Consider the following 20,791-nt stretch of genomic DNA (forward strand, 5'->3'; position numbering starts at 1 on the left):
CACACCCGTAGTTTACTAAATGTAGAAGGATTGGTTCACAAGATTGGCCAACTTCAGCTGCTCTGACTGCCTGTTGGTGTTTTCTCAGCCATAAGACAGAGCAGGAGCCACAACAGAGCCAGAAACCATTCAAAGACCTCCCCTGCTATTGATACTCACTGAGGACATGAAGCCTGCACTACACACCCACTGCAAAGACAGCCTGAAGTGCAGTGTCCTGCTGAGCTCTACCTTTGCTCAGCTGCTTCCCTGGCCTCACACCACAGCAAAAGGTCTCAGAGCTTTGCCTACAGCACATAAACTGAACCCCTTCCACACAGGACTCTAGCTTCATTTCCTTACCTTCCATCCTTTTCCCTCTGTACTCAACTCCTGGTTTGCTCTACTGTCTTCGTCGTAGCTAGTGCCATTTTTCCCATTCTCCTGCTCTCCGCTACATATTTTCTTTGCATTTGAAGAAGGAGAGCTCTTCTGGATGGGAGGCAATGGCTTGGAGGGAAGGAGCATAGAGGGAGATACTCGGAAAGACTTGGCAAAAACGAACCTAGTTACGCCTGCAAAAGTGGAGACAAAAAATATAACAGAGGCCACAATGCCAACATAAAGCCTCTGAGGCTACAGTATTTCATGTGAGAGATTCCCTGGAAACCTCTAAAGAGCTGCACAGGGAAACACGCTCCTGCCAGCAGCCACTTGAGGCAGGCCAGGGAGACACCCTGACCCACTTGCACAGAGCCAGCACAGGAGCAGCCTGGCCTCTGGGCTGCCCTGGGACAGCAGGGAGCCCAGAGGCCTGTGCTTTCCAGGAATGGCTCAGCTGCACACGCACCCTCCTGCTCCTCTCGCGGCCCCACAGCTGAGCAGCCCTACAGCTACACGGGGCACTGGGAGCAGCACAGCTCATTGCAGGGGGCACATGCAGGGCAGAACTGTTCCCTGGCAATGTGCCCAGGCTCTCTAGGCTGGCACAAGAGCCCTCCTCCCGCCAGAGAGCGGCCCAGCTCCCGCCTTACCTCTTTGTGAGGCTGAGCCATGCTCAGCCTTCAGCTGGTGCTCCCTGGCAGTGACCCCGGGGGCAGCGCTGCTCAGCTGCCCCTGCCGGGGCTCCTGGGCCAAGGCCCCCTGAGCAGGCTGCGAGCGGAGACCTGCACTGCCAAGCCTGGGGGTCTGCACAGCATTCTTGCAGCCAGCCAGGGGCGGGAGGGCACCAGGGTGGGGAGGCCGCACAGGGCCCTCCTTAGGCATGGTCTCCATCCACTTCTTCCTTGAGGTTTTGTCTACAGAAGAAGCTGTAGATCAGGTACAAGGGAAGAAGTGAGTTAGTTGAACTCCCACCTTTACAATCATGCATGAGGCACTCAAGGGGATTTTTAAATATTGAGAAGATCACTTTGTTTTTATTTTTCATGAAACTAGCATCACTATAATTGCTCTGAGCTGTATGGAGCTGGCAGAACAGGAGAGAGAGATTCCACTACTTTGCTTCTGTGCTGCTCATGGCTCATCCACTACTTGGGGATCCCTTTCCTTCCAAACAGTAGGCAACCCACAGGGGTCTCTAGAATTTGACAATTCCACCTAGGAAGTAATTGCTTTCCCAAGCAAGTTTTCAAGGCCTTTGTTTCTGTAACTCCCCCTCAGTTCTCGGCTGGGTTTTGTTGGTGGTTTTATTTCTCTTTACAACAAAGGCAGTGCTGGGACACAAACAATGGCACCATGTGTTAGAAGCTGCCGAAGCTTTGCACTCCCCATGAGATGTCCCCAGTACTCAAGTAGCCTGTATCTGTAGGGAACAAATGGGGCATCCAAACATCCCACTTTTGCTCCAGGGATTTATTGCCTGCTTTCTTCGCTGCAAAGAAACTGAAACCCAACACAAACATGACCTGCCTCAAAACATTTCTGATCATGGCAGTTCCTGACAATTCAAGATTTTCCCAATGGAAGTGGCATAGGGCAGATCATAAAAAGAAGACCTGTCTTAAATCTGGATTTTTTTCCCCCTGTAGAACGGTCAGTTCAATATTAAAAGAGATAGCTCATTTCTACTCCAGAATTAATCCAGAAATGCCACCTTACTTAGCCAGCAATACTTCTCCCCAGATGCATTCAGCATTCCAGCTTCATATCAGCAATAAAGGAGTCATTCCAAAGGGGCCGTGCCCAGGATTTGGCAGAACTAACACTGAGGCAAGGGACCAGTGGATCTGATCCCTTTTTCTGCATCAGCAAAATTGTTTCTTCAAATCTCATCTCTCCTATCATTCCACGCCCAGAGATGGCAAAGGAACAACAACACTGGCATTGAGGCTTTGAACTTGAAAGCAGGGGCTGACACACATGCACCAGACACCTCATTTGGTCTGGCACAACTCTTCTTGTCAGGGATCAGGCAAGGCAGGGAGGGGGGACAAGGCAGAAGGCCTCTCCTCCCCCAGCCTCAGCCTGCAATACTGACACGGGCAGAGAGAGTCAGGGAAGAGATTTGTCCTTGTGAACCTGCCATAGGTGGCTTTAGGCTTGTGCTGTCAGAGGATGACAAACTCTGATCCTGCATAGGCTGCATCCATTTGGAAGTCTCCTTCCCCTTAACTGGAACATTCACAAGGCCTTTCTGTCTAAGGAGGTTTCCCTATTTCTCCCCGTGCAAAACCAGGCAATGTCCATGAATCTCCTTCAGATCTCAAAGGGTTCCGCACAGAAACTGCCCCAAGGGAAGGTGTCCTCCTTCAAAGGCAGGAGGAAGGAGTAGGAACATTTCTCCTTTCATGCTAAATGTCCTTTTTTCTCTACTAATTATGACCTTAGAAAGGGCGCAGGGAGATGAAAGGCATGTGCAGGATGGAGAGGAATGTTTTCTGTTCCTGTGGTGCATTTCCCAAGCCCCAAGGTACCAGTGCAGCTCCTGGAGTAATTTTTACTGCACCACCGGAGCACACTCCCAGTGACCAAGCACTGGGAGAGTGCACTGAGCCCAGCAAGAAATTGAAAGGAATTTGAAGACATTTAAACCAGGATGGTTTTCAACCAAACTGTCACAATGCCACCCCTGGGTCAGCATTCCAGTGGCCATTTTAGGACAGACATGCCCTGTACCTACTTGCATGTTCAGAGTTCTTCTCTTTGCTTCTGCTGCTGGATCTTGGCCTTGAGAAAATGGAGGACAAAAGAATATATGAGGAGGTAGAAAGAGAAGGGCATGGAATGTGTGTAGCATCAAAGGAGGCAAACCTTCTTAGCATGGTCCCCCTGATGAAGGAGGAAATGCAACACATAAACCCAACACGATGCAAAGCTGAGGAATTGTCCTTAAGCTTTCAGGTGCTGGAGTCCCACAGAGCTTGCCAAGCTCCGGCTGAAACACAGCAGTCATTCTTCAACTTGCATCAGACCTGCCCAGTTCTCTCCTTTTGGAGCCAAGTGGCTCCTACAGCCTCTGTGAAGCAGCAAGAGCTGCTGAGCTGAGACACAAGTCTGTATGGAGGGCAGCTACTTTTGTTCTGCTGCCAAAGCTTGACTTTGCCTGCTCATGCCTTACACTGGTGACAGTCTCGGGCTACATGGGGTCATAGCACTGCTCTCTCCTGAGAATGACAGTACACCTCCTTGCTCTTTCAAGGACAAAAAGGCCTTTTCCAACTCAGCTGCCAGGTAAGGATATTCAGATTGCACTTTAAAAGCCCTACGGGTGCTTTTCAATTGGAATGATACTTCTGGGACTCCTTCTTTATCCTTGTCACTAGGATAAGCTTGACAGCTACATTTTCTCACACATATATCCAAGCCAGTATCTTTGCATCAGGTACAGTCCTATAACTCTTCTCTAGCACGTTGCCCTCTTTGATCTTAAGCCCAGATCGAAATACTAAACATGGATCAGATTATACATCTGTACCCCAAGTTTTATCTGGGCTCTGGTTTCACGGTGGAGGCCCAGGCACAGAGAAGTCACACCTGACATTTACAGGAGCAGCACCTGAATTTGCAGACACCTCCTCAGTAGCCAATATTTGCCCTGACATATCCTCATGGCTGCAGAAGTTGACAGTCAAGGATCACAGTATTCAAAGAACCGCAGTATCCAGATCCATGCAATACAGTTCCCAAATGACAGCACAAACACCACAGAGGGAATCAGTAGCCGCGTCCAGCAGAGGACCTGTTCTGAGGTGCTCTTAAGCCCTGCCTCCGCTTCTCCACAACCACCTCTGCTCTTAGGGCATATGGTGTTGGGTTTGCCATTGTGCTGGATCACCACAGATGGGCCAAATGGGGAATACACTGAGGTTTTCCTAAATACATGGGAGAGATGACTGTGGAAAATAACCTCACGAGACAGGAAGAGCGAGGGGAACAGCACACTGGAGCAGCAGACACCTTGGCTTACCTCATCTCCTGGGACTCCTGGAAATCCAGCAGCGGAGAGCTTGGGACAGATGCTGCCGCACTGCTCACAGGGGGACTCACTGCCTTGCGTATTGGGGGGATCAAAGGTGGTCCCAATGACCCTTTCTTCATATCCCCACCACTGGAACACAGCAAGGAAGCCTGCAAAGGGTAGAACACCGTACTCCTCAGATCCAGCATCCAGCTTGCCCCCATTTATGCCTGAAGACATTTAGCCATGCTCTTAGCTGGGACCTGGCAGAAATCTCAAACTGATGGAGCAACTTGGTCTAGGACAGGGAATGGAAAGGGAAGTGGTGAGGGAGAGACCATGTCCCACATTTGCCACCACTATCCCTGTGCTCACTTCTCTGGAAATGTGGCTACATTCCCAGATGGCATCCACATGTTTGGCACCAAGATGTTCTGCGGTGCCACTGCCTCCACTGACCTTTTGGATCGTATGGGAATGGCCTTGGATCCCTATTCTCTCCCTGTCCCTAAAGCACCTAACAGCCAGTGCTGATCTCCAGCCAAGTCCCCACAAAGCCATCCTGCAGGATGTCCAAACCTGCTTTTCTCAAGCCCCTCATTTCTGCTGCTGCTTCCCTTCCCTCGTACAGTTCCCCAGCAGCCTTTGAGCCCCGATGCTGCTGAGCTCTGGGCATGCTCGGTGCTCTCTCTCCAGCTCCCACACATCCATCATCTCAGGCTCACTGGCATTTAGGAAGTTCTGCCGAGCTCCCTGCCCTGCTGCTCTCTGGAAGGCCTCTGCCTGCCCAAGTTGCTCCAGGGCCCCCATGCCATGTCCAGCAAGCGGGGTGGAGGCAGCGGGGGCAGATGCACACCCTTCCTTAGTATCCCATTGTCCCTGGCACAGCTAAAGAGCCAAATCAGGCCCTGTTCAAACTTCAGTGGAAGGATCAGTTCCTCTCAGGGATACGCTGGGCCCTTTCTCAGCAAGGCTGGAATCAAGTACACAAGCCTTGGGTTGGACATTCTGTTTAGCAAAGCTGTTGTTCATCTGCCTCCTCCTGCACCCCACGGCAAACCCAGAACAACTGCAGGTCCTGGCCCTGCTGCAAAGGCAATCGTGGGGGTGGGCTCTGGGCTGCTCTCCCCATGGCCACCTGCCATCCCTTCCCTCTGGACAAAGCCATGCCAGAATGCACAAAGCTGCCCAGAAGCTGATGAAGTCTAGAAATAGCATCAGAGACAACTGGACACAAGGGCATGGCTGTACAACTCAAAAGCTGACACAACCTGCAACTGACTTTGCAGGACTGCCTGGATGTTCCAGCAAACACCTTTCTCTGTCCAAACCGGACACAGCTGACAGAGAACACCACCAAGACACAGAGATGGTTCACACACACCCGTAGTTTACTAAATGTAGAAGGATTGGTTCACAAGATTGGCCAACTTCAGCTGCTCTGACTGCCTGTTGGTGTTTTCTCAGCCATAAGACAGAGCAGGAGCCACAACAGAGCCAGAAACCATTCAAAGACCTCCCCTGCTATTGATACTCACTGAGGACATGAAGCCTGCACTACACACCCACTGCAAAGACAGCCTGAAGTGCAGTGTCCTGCTGAGCTCTCCCTTTGCTCAGCTGCTTCCCTGGCCTCACAGCATAGCAAAAGGTCTCAGAGCTTTGCCTACAGCACATAAACTGAACCCCTTCCACACAGGACTCTAGCTTCATTTCCTTACCTTCCATCCTTTTCCCTCTGTACTCAACTCCTGGTTTGCTCTACTGTCTTCGTCGTAGCTAGTGCCATTTTTCCCATTCTTTTGCTCTCCGCTACATATTTTCTTTGCATTTGAAGAAGGAGAGCTCTTCTGGATGGGAGGCAATGGCTTGGAGGGAAGGAGCATAGAGGGAGATGCCACGGTAAATTTCTTGGCAAGACTGTAGCCAGTCAGTCCTGCAAAATGGAGACACAAAATATAACAGAGGCCACAATGCCAACATAAAGCCTCTGAAGCTACAGTATTTCATGTGAGAGATTCCCTGGAAACCTCTAAAGAGCGGCACAGGGAAACATGCTCCTGCCAGCAGCCACTTGAGGCAGGCCAGGGAGACACCCTGACCCACTTGCACAGAGCCAGCACAGGAGCAGCCTGGCCTCTGGGCTGCCCTGGGACAGCAGGGAGCCCAGAGGCCTGTGCTTTCCAGGAATGGCTCAGCTGCACACGCACCCTCCTGCTCCTCTCGCGGCCCCACAGCTGAGCAGCCCTACAGCTACACGGGGCACTGGGAGCAGCACAGCTCATTGCAGGGGGCACATGCAGGGCAGAACTGTTCCCTGGCAATGTGCCCAGGCTCTCTAGGCTGGCACAAGAGCCCTCCTCCCGCCAGAGAGCGGCCCAGCTCCCGCCTTACCTCTTTGTGAGGCTGAGCCATGCTCAGCCTTCAGCTGGTGCTCCCTGGCAGTGACCCCGGGGGCAGCGCTGCTCAGCTGCCCCTGCCGGGGCTCCTGGGCCAAGGCCCCCTGAGCAGGCTGCGAGCGGAGACCTGCACTGCCAAGCCTGGGGGTCTGCACAGCATCCTTGCAGCCAGCCAGGGGCGGGAGGGCACCAGGGTGGGGAGGCCGCACAGGGCCCTCCTTAGGCATGGTCTCCATCCACTTCTTCCTTGAGGTTTTGTCTACAGAAGAAGCTGTAGATCAGGTACAAGGGAAGAAGTGAGTTAGTTGAACTCCAGCCTTTGATATCTACTCATCAAATGGGTGAGGCACTCAAGGGGTTTTTTAAATATTGAGAAGATCGCTTTGTTTTGATCTTTCATGAAAATAGCATCGCTGTATTTCTTCTTAACAGTATGGACCTGGCAAGCCTGAAGGGCAAGGTGGAAGTCTGCAATGATAAGAGGGGAAAAAACCCATTCCTTCTTGAGACTGGGCTTCTGTGCATACCAAGTGCAGACCCACACAGTCCTGACTGCTGTTCCTGCAAAGCAGCAAGACCTCTCAGCAAGCAGGCAGGCCTTGCTGGTGTTTTAATAGCACCGTTATAACATCCTCAGGGTTGGAGCTGATCAGCAAGCAGCGGAAGAACAGGAAATTTATTCTTAGTGAGACCTGACATTGATGGCAAAGGTAGAAACAGGCCTTGCATCTTATGAGCATGTCCACTTTGTGGTCTGCTGTGGCCACAGTCCCTGTCCTGGCTGGCAGTATGAGTGATTTGGCTACTGAGAAAAAGGAGAAAGCAGAGGAAACTAAGGACAGAATGTTGTGATGCCTTGGGCATCCTTGCAGGATCATCTGTACCTGTCAGCCACCTACTCTGACACAGAGCCAGCACTGACCACCATCGACCAGTTTTCCCTGAAATCTGCTGGGATTTTTTTCCATTTGGCTGAGGCCTTTCCTCTCCATTCTATCCTCACCTTTTTCTTCAGCGGTCTTTCCTTTTCCAGTGAAGTCCATGTTGGAACCCGTGCTTCTGCCTCGCAGAAGTATCTGGGTTTGAATTTGGGAACGCTCTCGGCGTAGACAGCGACGGGAGCTTGGTACCCAGCCTTAGAACAAGGTCGGGGGACTCCAATCGCCAGCAGTCGGCACAGAGAGGCAGAGCCAGACGCGTCTCCTGCCGCTGTGTCTGTGACACCCGCGACCTTCACAACCTCAGCGCGGGGCTGCCCCTTTGTGACGCGCTCGCCCGTGGTTCTCTCGTCTCCATGGCCGCAAAACCCCCATCCCAACACCATCCCCTTCCCTTCCCTTCCCAAGGGCAGCCAGCCCTAAGCCCCAGCAGGCCAGGCATCTGGGTTTGACACTGTCTAGGAGGAAAGGCACTTTCCAAAGCTACTTTTCAAGGCATTTATTTTTGTAACTCCCACTCAGATCTGGGCTGGGTTTTGCACTTTTTGGATTTGATTTTTTCTGTTCACAACAAACGAAGGGCTGGCACATGAACAATGGCACCCCATGTCAGAAGTTGAAGAAGCTTTGCACTTTCCATTAGATATCCCCACTATTCAAGCAGCCCATATCTGTAGGGAACACATTGGCCTATCCAAACAATCCACTTTTGCTCTACTTCATTTTTCCAGGGGTTTATTCCCTGCTTTCCTTCCTGCAGAGACACCCAAACCCAACATAAACATGACCTGCCTCAAAATATTTCTGATCTTGGCTAATCCTAACAATTGAAAATCTTCCTAATGGAAGGTCCTAAAGGAAGTGCCTGACTGGGCAGGTCATTCTGAAATGCTCTCCAACAGAGCTCCTAAAACTCAGAGAACTAATCATTCTGTACAGGCCTCCACCAATGATAAAACTGCCAAGCAGTAAAAAAAAAAGGACTAACTTTCTGAAACCAGGATTTTTTTCCCCCTGTAGAACATTACAGTCAATAATAAAAGAGAGAAAGAGAAGCTTTAATGAGATAGCTCACTCCTAGTCCAGAATTAATCCAGCAAAAATGCCACCTTACATACTCAGCAATGCATTCAGCATTCCAGCTGCATATCAGCAATTAAGGAATCATTCCAAAAGGGCCGTGCCCAGGATTTGGCAGAACTAACCCTGAGGCAAGGGATCAGTGGGTCTGATCCCTTTTTCTGCATCAGCAAAATTATTTGTTCAAATCTCATCTTTCCCATCTCTTAAAGGAAGCTTTGCCCCCTGCACTAGATGCTCCCAGTATTCAGTGGGCCGATATGATCAGTGTATCTGTAGGGTGTAAATTGGCCATGCAAATGTTCTCCTTCCTTGTGGCAGGGGTTTATTCCTGCTTTCTTTCCTGCAGACACACCCAAACCCAACATTAACATCACCTGCCTCAAAACAATTCTCATCTTGGCTGTCCCTGAAAATTCAAAACTATACACAGAGAGTTTCCCTGTCCCCAGGGACAGGCTCTAAGGCTGGGCTCTCACTTGCACGGAATGAAGAAGAGCTGCTGCACTTGCCAGCGGCTCTGGGGTCTCGCAATCAGCGCTTTGAGCGCAGCTTTTGTACACACTCTGCCTCCCTGAGCCGAGCAGCATTCCTGGGCATGGGCACCGCCGCTGCAGGCCAACATCCTCCAGGCTCAGCTGCAGGAAGGAGATTGCAACGAGTCCTGGCTGAAGGAGTCTCCAGTCTGCTGCAGCCCTTCACCTGGGGTGGAATTGTCTTGTGCCGCCATGGGGGGAGCAAAGGGGTGATGGGCTCTGTGCAGATGAGGGTCTCCTCGATGTGCTGCTGGTCGCTGGGCCGATACAGCTGCTGGTGCGTTGCCCCGCAGCATCAGGAGCCTGCATGGAAAAATAACACTGCCAGTGCAAGTGACAGCCACCCATCCCTGCCATGGCCCTGCCCGCAGGGCGTCCTGCCTACCAAACTGCTCGAGTCAGGTCATGTTAGAGCAACATAAAAAATGTTCAAACGATGCATTTTCCACATGCTGTCAAAATCACGGCCATACAGTCCACATGTTGGAGGCAGACTGCTGTCAGCAGAATGGAGGAAGCCCCAGCAGCTGCTCTCCCCATGGCAGGATGCCCATGGCAGCAGAGGCAAGTCTCTGACCTTGCCCACTGCAGTGGGACCCAGGACAGTGCTTTGGAGTTGTTCCCACTGAACTCAGGCTGCTGCTACAGCAGCAGCATCACTTCACACATTTGATAACAAAGAGTTGGAATGGCACGCAGGACTTGCCCCAAGAGCTACAAATAAAAGGCAGGGTGGTTAGAAGAGTTTGCTCCTTTTTAATACAAGCAGGCCTGGATTTAAGCAGGGACACTGGGCTAATCATACTGGGGACTGCTTTATAAGCCTTGTCTCTAGCAATTCCCACCAGTCTGCAAGATTTTGTCAGTAGAAAGGGGTAGATAAGATTTTACAGCACATCCATGAGCAAGTCTGGGCCAGAACTCAAAGCACAAGACAAATACTCCCAAATCTGCCCCCATGGGGAAAGGAAGCAGAAAAGCAGGTGAAACAAGTGCCATTGCAGCTAAATTGCCTGCATTTATCTTCTGGTCCAACCTTTCTGTACAAAATCTCCTCAATTCAAACACACAGCTTAAGATCAAGGAATAAAAGTGTTTCGAGAGCATTTCAAGCCTGATTCCTCTTACTTGCATGGAAAGGTAGATGCTAAATTCCTTAAAAACACAAATGCGGGTCTGTTTGGGACTGCATCCTTCAAAACAAGGAATGGAGGTTTAGAAGCACAGAACTGTTTCCATTGGGAAAGACCTTTAAGCTCACAAAGTTCCCCCAATAACCTGAGACCGCTAACACTGCCAAGGCCACCACTAAATCATATCCCAGGATGGGATGCCATTGGCCTTCTTGGCCACCTGGGCACACGCTGGCTCACGTTCAGCCACTGCCAAGCAGCACCCTCAGGTCCTTCTCTGCTGGGCAGCTTTCCAGCCACTCTGCCCCCGGCCTGTAGCCTTCCGTGGGGTTGTGGCCCAAGTGCAGGACGGGACACTTCACCTTGTTGAACCTCATACCACTGACCTCAGCCCATGATCCAGCCTGGCCAGATCTCTCTGTAGACACTTCCTACCCTCCAGCAGATCAACACTCCCACCCAGCTTGGCGTCATCTGCAAACTGGCTGAGATGCCCTTGATCCTCTCCTCCAGATCATTGATAAAGCTATGAAACACGACTGGCCCCAGTGCTGAGCCCTGGGGAACACCACTTGTGACCAGCCACCAACTGCATTTAATTCCATTTAATTCCACCACTCCCTGGACCTGCCCATCCTGGCACTTTTCACGCAGGGAAGGAAGACTGCATTAAATACTTCAGACTTTTCCTCATGCTTTGTTCTATGCTTCTCCCCACATCCAGTAAAAGGCAGAGATTCTCCTCAGGCCTCCTTTTGTTGCTGTTGTATTTACAGAAATAGTTCTACTCTCTTTTGCAAGTTTCTAGGAAGAAATTCTTTATTGTGAGGCTGCTGAGGCACTGGGAACAAGTTACCCAGAGAAGCTGTGGATGCCCCAAGCCTGGAAGCGTTCAAGGCCAGGTTGGATGGGGCCCTGAGCAACCCGGTCTAGTGGAAGGTGCCCCTGCCTGACACAGGCTGGCTCAAAGGGTCGAGCTCTGGCGTGCCCTCGGTCAGAGGGAACGCAGCATCACTTCCACAACATCCTCAGGGAACGCCTTTGGTGGCGAAGCAGGGGATGCAAGCTGGACGCATGTGCTGCTTCCTCCTCAGAGGAGGTACAACAGGCAGCCGGTATGTGGGCTGGCGTCAACCGGGAGGAATAAGGAATAAAGGAATAGAGAGGGGCCTCTGGTGTAGGTTCCAATACAGATTTATTGCTGGAGGAGCCAGGGACCACAAAGGCTCAGAGGGAAGCCGTGCATGGCTTTTTAAAGGGGGGTGGAACAAGGCGGGGAAAAGGGAAGCACCCAATGGGGTACAACCAAGGGGGAGGATACCGTTAAACACGAACCAATGGGAAAACAGGGAGGTGGGACTCACAACAGGGAACCAATGGACAACTGAGAAAAAGAGAACTTTCTAGAACAGGGGGAGGTTACTTGGGTCTGAGAACCACCCAGGGGATGTGGCTTAGATGTCCGAGCCGTCCCATGATCCGCCCTCCGATCCACTGTCATGGGCGGGGAAATCCACCCAATGGATGGCCCTGACTTGAGTGGCATGTAATGATCTCGGCTCCTGAGTGAGGTGAGCCACCCCAACACCTGCCCACAGCCAGAGCTTTGGAAGTAGAGAATCTTTCAGGTCCTTTCCAATCTAAATCATTCTGTGATTCTACGATTTCCCTGCAGGAGTCAGATTAAACTTGGGCTTTGTCCCTTCCAATTTTGTCCCTGCATCCGTAGAGTCCTCCTGAGTTGCCTGCCCCTTTCTCCAAAGATGATAAACTCTCCTGTTCCCCTGAGTTCCAGCCAAAGCTCTCTGTGGGACCCATTGAGAGTGGGGCTAGTACATAAGGCAGGGAGTCAGGTATATCTTCCAGGGTTTCATTTCATAGGAGTAGTAGCAAGGAAATAGGTCAATGATGTTCTCCCATTGTTGTGCAGCAAACATACAGTAATGTTATATGAAACATGCTCATGGCAACCACGCTACAGAGCCCATCAGGACTGGAGCTGCTGTGGAGGTCAAACACAGTTTATCATCAGTCAGAGACTTGATGGGAGGATAAAATTAAATTTGAGTGATGTCAGTTCTTTGAGGCTTTTCTGAGCCCTGAAATTTCAGCTTAATGTACCTGAAGCATGAGTTTTATCTAGTGCAACAAGCCCATTGGAATGGGGCAGTTTCCTCAGGCCTGCGGGAGAATCCCACTGCAGATCCTTGTGCCACTGATTCCATCTCTCCCCACCTTTCTCAGTTCTTGGTGGCAAGGTCACTTAGGTTAGACACACAGCTCCCAAGAAGTGCTCCTGTATTTTTTCTGCACAATGAATTAAAGTGAGATTACACATCCCAAATCTGTGCTTTCTTTCTGGAAAACTGATAGATTTGGGGAATTTCTGGAGCAGGAAGCTTGCTTCCTCAAATATTTCCTGTGCATGGTAATGAGCACAGAGGAAAGATTTAATGTTAAAAGCTTTGCTCAGGCAATGCTCTTTTGACAAGTTCCCTCCTTAGCTCTCCTTGGGAAGATCTGAAAGGTTCAATGATCCCAGCAAAGCTCCTGCAATGGCTGCCCGTCAGCAGAGCAGGGCTGTCAGCTGTGAACCAAGTGTTGCCACAGGCAGCAGCTTACCCAGGGCAGCAAATCAGGAGCTAGGAAGGAGCTGATCTGAAGGCCAAACCTCCTTAGCTCCTTCCAAGAGCACTGCAACAATTCCTCATTCCAAGGAGGTGCAGTGCTGGACACCAGAGCTCCGTGTGAGGACTGGACACAAGTTTGCTCCCACCGAGTGCTGTGATGGTTTCTGCAGGAGCTCTGGGCTCCTGTGCCTGCCGGACACCATGAGGAGAGAAGGAGCCGAGTACACTGATGCACCTTTGCCTCGAGCATAGGCCGGCCTTGACCAAACACACTGAAAGGTTTCCCTGAGGAGATTTACAGCCAGACTGACAATCTCACAAAGTCAGACCCGAAACCAGTCAGAATTTACCCGTGAGAATATTACAGTGAAATTTTGCAGCTTTAGTGAAACCCACAGAGAAGGCCAAGAAGATAATCAATGAGAGAAGATGTTCTGGACACAAGCGGAGGATGTTCTTGTTATGGGACATTAAGAGTGTACAAGGAAGAACTTGTGGATAATATGTAGCAACTCTACCTTTGCTTGTATAGCTAATTGTTTTACTGCCTGAATGGTCATTGTTTGTTAGACAGCCTTGTTGTTTGCTAAGCAGCCAATCTTAGTTAGGCCACAGCATTTGTGAGGACGTTTAAGAATAGCAATAGAAAAAATAAAAAATCTTTCTACCTCTCTCAACTATGGATTACGACTAGTGTGTCCTTTTATGTCCACCTCGACAACAGCCACATATGGTGACCCCAAGACGTGATCCAAAGAGCCTGCCTGGAGAGCAAGAAGCCTCCACGGAGAACAGGGGAGGCGGATTCAATGGGAAGGAGAGTAGCAAGGAGAGCTACCAAGATTCAGATCGGACTGCAACCTTTTAAAGGTGAGCCTGTTGATGACAGAATGGGAGCAACTACATCCCAAGAGGAAAATTCAATAGTTAATATATGGACATCAATGTTAAAATGACGTGGCATAAATTATGATGAGCTGATATTGCAAAGACTGTTACTTTGGAGCAAAATCAAGGAATTGAGACCACGTGTGTCAACGCTTTTAGTATACAGACATGGGAAGCAGTAGTATGGAATATTTTGGACCTTGCTTCTCAGGGGGATGATACTGTTAAAGAATTTATGATGACAAGGAGGTTAGTTTTAGACACTTTGAAAGAACTGAAAAAAGAGCAAGATGCTGCAGCAGCTGGCCCGGCAGAGAGAACAGACACAGATAGTGCTGGTGAGACTGGTAACATTGCAGCGGGCGGGGGTGGCAGGGCACAGGCTGGCAAAGACAGACCTGTATTGTTTCCAATACCCAAGCTGTGGAGGGCTTTGCCTCCTCCCTTTGCAGATTCTGCTTCTCACTCCACTTCTCCCCCCCGTCCCTACAAAACCCTTTGATCTATCTTTACCACCTGCCAGGAGGAGTGACATTGATGGAAAAGGTGAAAATGAGAGTGTGCCATCAGCACCCCTGCTGCCCGCTGCTGCATCCCCGCTGTTTGCTGCTACTAATCCTTTTGTACAAGAAACAAAAGAATCCGTGCCAGAAAATCCAAATGATAGCTTGCTTTATAGAGATACTTTAACTTTGCCACCCTTATCTGTAGCTCGGGGTATGCGAGATTCTGCCACTGTTTGAAGAGATATCAGACTCCAAGTGTTATCTGATAGAGATTTTGAAGCAGCAGAAAAGATCATTCGGCAGTTGCCAGAGTCAAAAGAGCCATAAGACTCTGTAATTTCTGCTTTCCCAGTTATAAGAGGCAGGGGTCAAGTGCCCGATCAGCATGTTCCATTTAACTGGCAGGTATTATCTGAGCTATGCCAGCTTGCTACTAACTACAGTTTGGGATCCCCTGCTGTGACGAAAATGCTGAAATTCATGACAAGTTAACTCCCTTTGATTTAAAGCAGATTGCTAGATTGGTTTGCATGCCAGTTCAGGATATGGTGTTTGAGACTGAGTGGAGGGCTTCTTGTGAAGAGACTGCTCTAAATAATAAGCGATTGCCAATGGCTGATCCTCGGTTTGGCGCAGGTTTGCCTCAATTAATGGGGTTGCACGCTGTGGAGGAGCCTCAGCTGCAGGTTCGCCTGCACCCTTTGATCCTAGCGCAATCCCGTGATCATGCTTTGCAAGCTTTGTTTAAAGTAGTGAGTATGTCAGCTCCTGGGAAAAGCTACACAACTATTAAACAGAGCCCTAATGAGACTTTTATAGCCTTTTAGACCGCCTTCAGGATGCGATAGAAAAACAAATTGTAGATGCAGATGTAAAAGAAGCTTTAATTTTGCAAATGGCACAAGACAATGCAAATGAGGAATGCAGGAAAGCTATTGATTTGCTGCCTATGAAAAAGTCCTCATTGAATGATACGATTAATGCACGTGCTAAACTTGGGACTACACCACATCAAATGGCTATGCTAACCGAGTCTGTTACTACAGCTGTCACAGCAGCTATTAAAATGACACATAACTGTTATAGCTGTGGACAGCCGGGCCATTTTAAATCTCAGTGTCCACACAGAACTCCATCCTCCAGAGCAACTGCAACCAACAACAACAAAGTAGCTCCAGGAGCAGTTCTGTGTAACCGATGTGGTAAACCAGGACATTATGTGAAACAACGTAAATCTCCTTTCCAAGCCAATGGGCAGCCTCTCAAAAATCAAGGAAACTGCCAACGGAACACAAGGGGACAGCACGTGCAGACAAAAATGCTTCCCCAGGAACTGCTGCGCCCGGCACAGGTTTATGTGACAGGCCTGCCAGCGGAACAAAAGGCTCAGCAGGGATGGATGTTTGCACCGCCAGCACAATGATTATAGATGCTCCTGCAGTTCAAAAAGTGCCTTTGGATGCACATGGACCTATAGGGCAAAACTTAAGTGCTTTACTAATAGGAAGATCCAGTGCTACTTTGCAAGGGATTTTTGTGCATCCGGGAGTAACTGATGCAGACTTTACAGGACAAATATGTGCAATGGTTTCTACACCCACTCCTCCTGCAGTCAGATCTGCTCATACTCATATTGCTCAACTTGTACCTTTCAAGTCTTGTGTTCCCAGGACTGGACTTACAGAGAGAGGAGACCCAAGGCTGCGGTTCTACTGGCGCGCCTCAGGTTTTCTGGACTCAACAACTTTCCAAGCAGAGACCGCAACTGATTTGTGAGCTGACACTGAAAGGGGCACAGCCACAGACTGTTAAGATCAAGGGGTTGCTTGATACAGGAGCAGATGCCACAGTGATCTCATTTCACGACTGGCCAAACTCATGGCCTGTCACTGCAGTGGGAAATTCAATTGCAGGTCTTGGGGGAATGACACAAAGTTATTTAAGTACACATTTTGTGCTCATAAAAACTCCAGACAACCAGGTTGCTACAGTTCGCCATGTATGGGGACGTGATGTTTTGGCCACTTGGGGAGTTACAACTGGACAAATTTTTAATAGGGGTCATTGTGCAGGGCGGTTGCCACCCAGTAACACCTCTACGATGGTTAACTGACCGATCTCTGTGGCAGGCACAATGGCCTTTAACACAACAGAAACTTGCCGTCCTGAACGATTTAGTTGATGAGCAGTTATCGCAAGGGTACACAGAGCCATCTGTCAGCCCCTGGAATACTTCTGTATTTGTGTGTAGGTACAAAAATGCTGCTAGCAAGGATTTTCTTGCTATTTTCTAAGTCCATGAGAGACTTTTCTCTCTCACAGAAGAGGTAGCAGAGTTATGTAAACACCCAAGCCACCTGCAACCTTGAAAAGTCTTGTTCATGGTATAGTAGAAAAATATTTTGACAATGGATCTTTTAGGATTTTAGCCAATCACCCCATGGGGTGGCTGTCCAATTAGACTATGAAGAAAAAAGTCTATAAAAGAGTTTGTAAAATAATTAAATAAATCAATCTTGCTGCACAATTCCTGCCTGCTGGATCTTCTCTCCTCCTCCTCCCTATGGCTGCGGGACATGGTGATATACCCTAGGGCCCAGGCCTGCGGTAATATTTGGAGCTGCCCGACATGATCTGCACACTGCGAAGTGTCCTGCTGCTGCGAGCCAAGCCAAATTCCTCTAGAGGTACACTGTTCCCCTTCCCCCCCAGGACCGGGAGGTCCAACAGGACTGAGAAATGGCGAACAGCAGCTCACAAACCGACGCTGTGGTACTGGTCTGGAAAGGTGTGTTTAGTATAATGCACACCTCCATTCCTGAAAACTCAGTTCAGGAATTATTAGATTGGGCTACCTTAAAAGGGATTTCCGTGGACAGAGATACTGCCCTGGGCTTTGTCTTATGGCAGGAACTTGGCTGTGCTGTCCGACACGAGCTCCCGTCTGGGAACCCAGCAGCGTTAGAATTATACCAGACCCGGTGTTCATTATATATGCTGCTGACAGACCTTGACTGTGATAGCAGAGCTGGCTCGCCTATTTTGGTGGTAAGTGACAGAGGAATGTCCGAGGGGGACCCCGCTGACCGGGCTTCCGGGGCAAATGATGGTGGATTTGGAAAACCCCCCCCAGCTCCACAGGCAGAGCCTGCGCCACCTCACCCTGCACAATCGCAGGACTCCGCAGCCCCCAGGGACCCCGCGCCGGCAGAGGCAGGGGGGGTCAGGGCAGTGGGAGGGCACACAGCCTGCCTCACTGCTCAGCTTGGCGGCTGCCACGGCTTATCCAGGGCCGCAAATTAGCGGCTTAGCGAATTGGACCCCCAGAGCAGCTCCTAGCCCGTCTGCGTATGCACCAATAGAGCAAAAATCACCCCGATGTCCCTTCTTAGCCGGCATAGCGCCAGGTGTGAGTGCACCGAGACTGCCTGGGTGTGGTCCACTGCCCTCCTTGGTGCTGGACTATTCTGCGCAGTCGCAGAACCGAGCCATCAACCTTTTAATACAGCATCTGCCTTTGCTGACAGAGTTACCAAACATATCCCAAAGGCTGGAGTATTACAGCTGGTGGTGGGGTCCGTGGCTGCGACCCAGGAAGATATGACCGGTCCGGGGAGATGGTCCCGAAAGGAATCGCCTACCCGAAGTCTGGTATCTTCCTCTCAGCTGCTGGCAGAGGAGCCCTTGCAAAAGCTATCAGCTCTTTAGTGATTATCAGCTCGTGATTTCAGCTCAGCTCTGCAGGGCTGCCTCTAAGGCCAAACCAGACCAGAGAGAGAGACGAGAAGACCCGTATGGCTGGTTCCGCACGAAGGTAGCTTTATTGGTGGTTCCCTCCGGCGAAGGGAAGGCCAGTGACGAGCTCTCTCCCACAGAGGCGAACTGGTCTTCTTTTATAGGGATACAGGGGATCAGCAAGGGGACCAATGGGTTACAGAGGGTCTGGGATAGACCAATGGGTTACAGAATGATCTGCATAGGGTCTCCCAAAGGATTGTGGGTCTACTTTTCCTCACCATGACTCAAAAAGTCCTTTCCTTTCCAGGGAGTCCTGCTGGGCGATTGCGAAATCTCTTATCTCAGCAGACATCCCTCCAGGGCAGTGGCTGGGCATATCCCACACTGGAGGACCTGTTTAGCTTGCTAGGGCAGCTGCTGCAGATGCCAGAGGCACCCTGCCATGCAGGGCACACCGAGCCTGCGCCACCAGCACCGCCCGCGCCGCCCACGGGAGACGCGGCTCCAAACCAGGAAGCCGCGCGACCGGCGGCAAACCCAGAAGTAGCGCTGCCGCGGGAAAACCCAAAAGCGGCAGCGGCTGCGGAGCGGCGGCCGGGGGGAGCGGCGCCGAACGCGGCTGGGGAGCGAGAAACAGCAGCGGTTTCGGCAGCGACTGCGCCGAACGCGGCCGCGGAGCAAGGGCCAGCGGCAGCGCCAAGCGCGGCTGTTGCCCCAGAGACGGCGGCAGCAGCTCCAGTACCGGTGCGGTCGGGACTGGCCGAGACGGCATCTCGTAAAGAAGCTGCTGTTCAAACTGCAGCGCAGCCAACTGCAGTGTGTGCTGTCCTGCCTCTAGCGAACTTAGCCAAAGTGCCCCTCCCCGTCCATCTCTGTTCGCTCCCAGCGTCTCAGAGTTGCCTTTGCCTGATGACTCATCGCCAGGCAGTGAGGCAGATGAGGTTCTGGCCCCACGTCGTCAGGCGGCTGTAGCCGCGCGGCGAAGAAAAAGGCTGCGCCGGTCTCACCCTTGGACCTTTCAGGACTGCACGGTAACAGTGCATCCGACCCACTACAGGCACTTCTTAGAGTCAGTTAAGATGCGAGCATTGGAGGAGGGTGACTGGAGGTTATTGGAAACACTTGGAATGCCAAATAGGATTCTGGGCATAACCGGGAAGCTGTTACACTTCATCCACAGGCTATGCCAGAAGTTCAGGATGGTAGTGATTCCCCAAAATGGGAGATCCAAGCTTTCCCAGTGTATAAGGCTCTCCCAAATTCAGGCGAGCGTGATAAGCATGAGGTGATTGCTTGGAAAGTTGCCCAGGACCTGCAATCCAAGGTGGCACAATATGGACTAGGTTCTTCTGAGGTTATGCAGATAATAAGGGTGATAAATACAGATTTGCTTTCTCCATTTGATATCAGACACCTAGGCCAAATTCTATTTCAACCTCTACAATTTACAGTTTTTGAGAAAACTGGGAGAAAGCTGGCCGACAAGACTGCATTAGCAAATTTGCAGCTCCCTGCTACTGATCCTAGACAGACAGCAGGAGTGGATGCTTTGATGGGGACTGGTCCCTTCTCTGATCCCAGTCTACAGGGTACCTTGTCCTCTAGCATCCTGCAGCAAGCTCAACAGGTCGGCATGGCTGCCCTGTTGAAAACCATAGAGTTGTCTGCGCCCAGAAAGCGATATACTGAAATAGTTCAAGGGAAATCAGAGTCATTCCTCTCTTGTAGAGAAAGTCACCGCTTCTCTCGAGAAGCAGGTTGAGGATGATGGGTTAAGACAGATGTTGTTAAGGCAAGACAGATGTTGTTAAGGCAGTTAGTGAGAGATAATGCAAACGAGGAGTGCAGAAAAATCATAGATGCCTTACCAGGGGATCCTGAGGTAACAGACATGGTCGATGCCTGCGCTAAGGTGGGATCTGGGAACCAGAGAAGGTCTGCTTTGGCTGCGTTCCTGCAGCCTGTTCACGCATCTTCTGGTCGTGAACCAAAGCAACCAAAACAGGCGAAAAAACGGAAGCGTCCTAAGCCGAGCCAAAAAGAGAACACACCGATCCCCCAGTGCAAGAGGTGTGGCAGGCCAGGGCATTGCACAGGCTACTGTAGATCCCGGACTCATGCCGATGGTCAGCCTTTGCCAGGAAACTTCCGCCAGGGTGCAAGGAGGGGGAATTGCTCTCCGATGCAGTCGCTCCCCCAGAGAGTGGCACAGGCACAGGCACAGGCCTACCCAGCCACCCTAGAGACGGCACCCAGGGATCAGACAGCACCCAGGGATCAGACGGGTTTGACATCCACACCACAGCCGCAGTCGTCTTAGACTCTAGTGGCATTTATAATGTTCCCTTGGACGCATATGGACCCTTAGCCCAGGGATCCAGTGCGATGCTGGTGGGAAAACCTGACGTCGCCCATCAAGGAATCTTAGTGCACTCAGGAGTTATTGACGCTGACTTTAAAGGTCAGATTTGCGCTATGGTCTCCACGCAAAAACCCCCTGTAACTATTCCTGAAAAGACCTGCCTTGCTAAATTAGTGCCTTTTAAGTCTTGTGTCCCCAGGATA

The sequence above is a fragment of the Coloeus monedula genome (genome assembly GCF_965178545.1).
Source record: "Coloeus monedula genome assembly, chromosome: 2".
In the NCBI taxonomy this organism is placed as follows: Eukaryota; Metazoa; Chordata; class Aves; order Passeriformes; family Corvidae; genus Coloeus; species Coloeus monedula.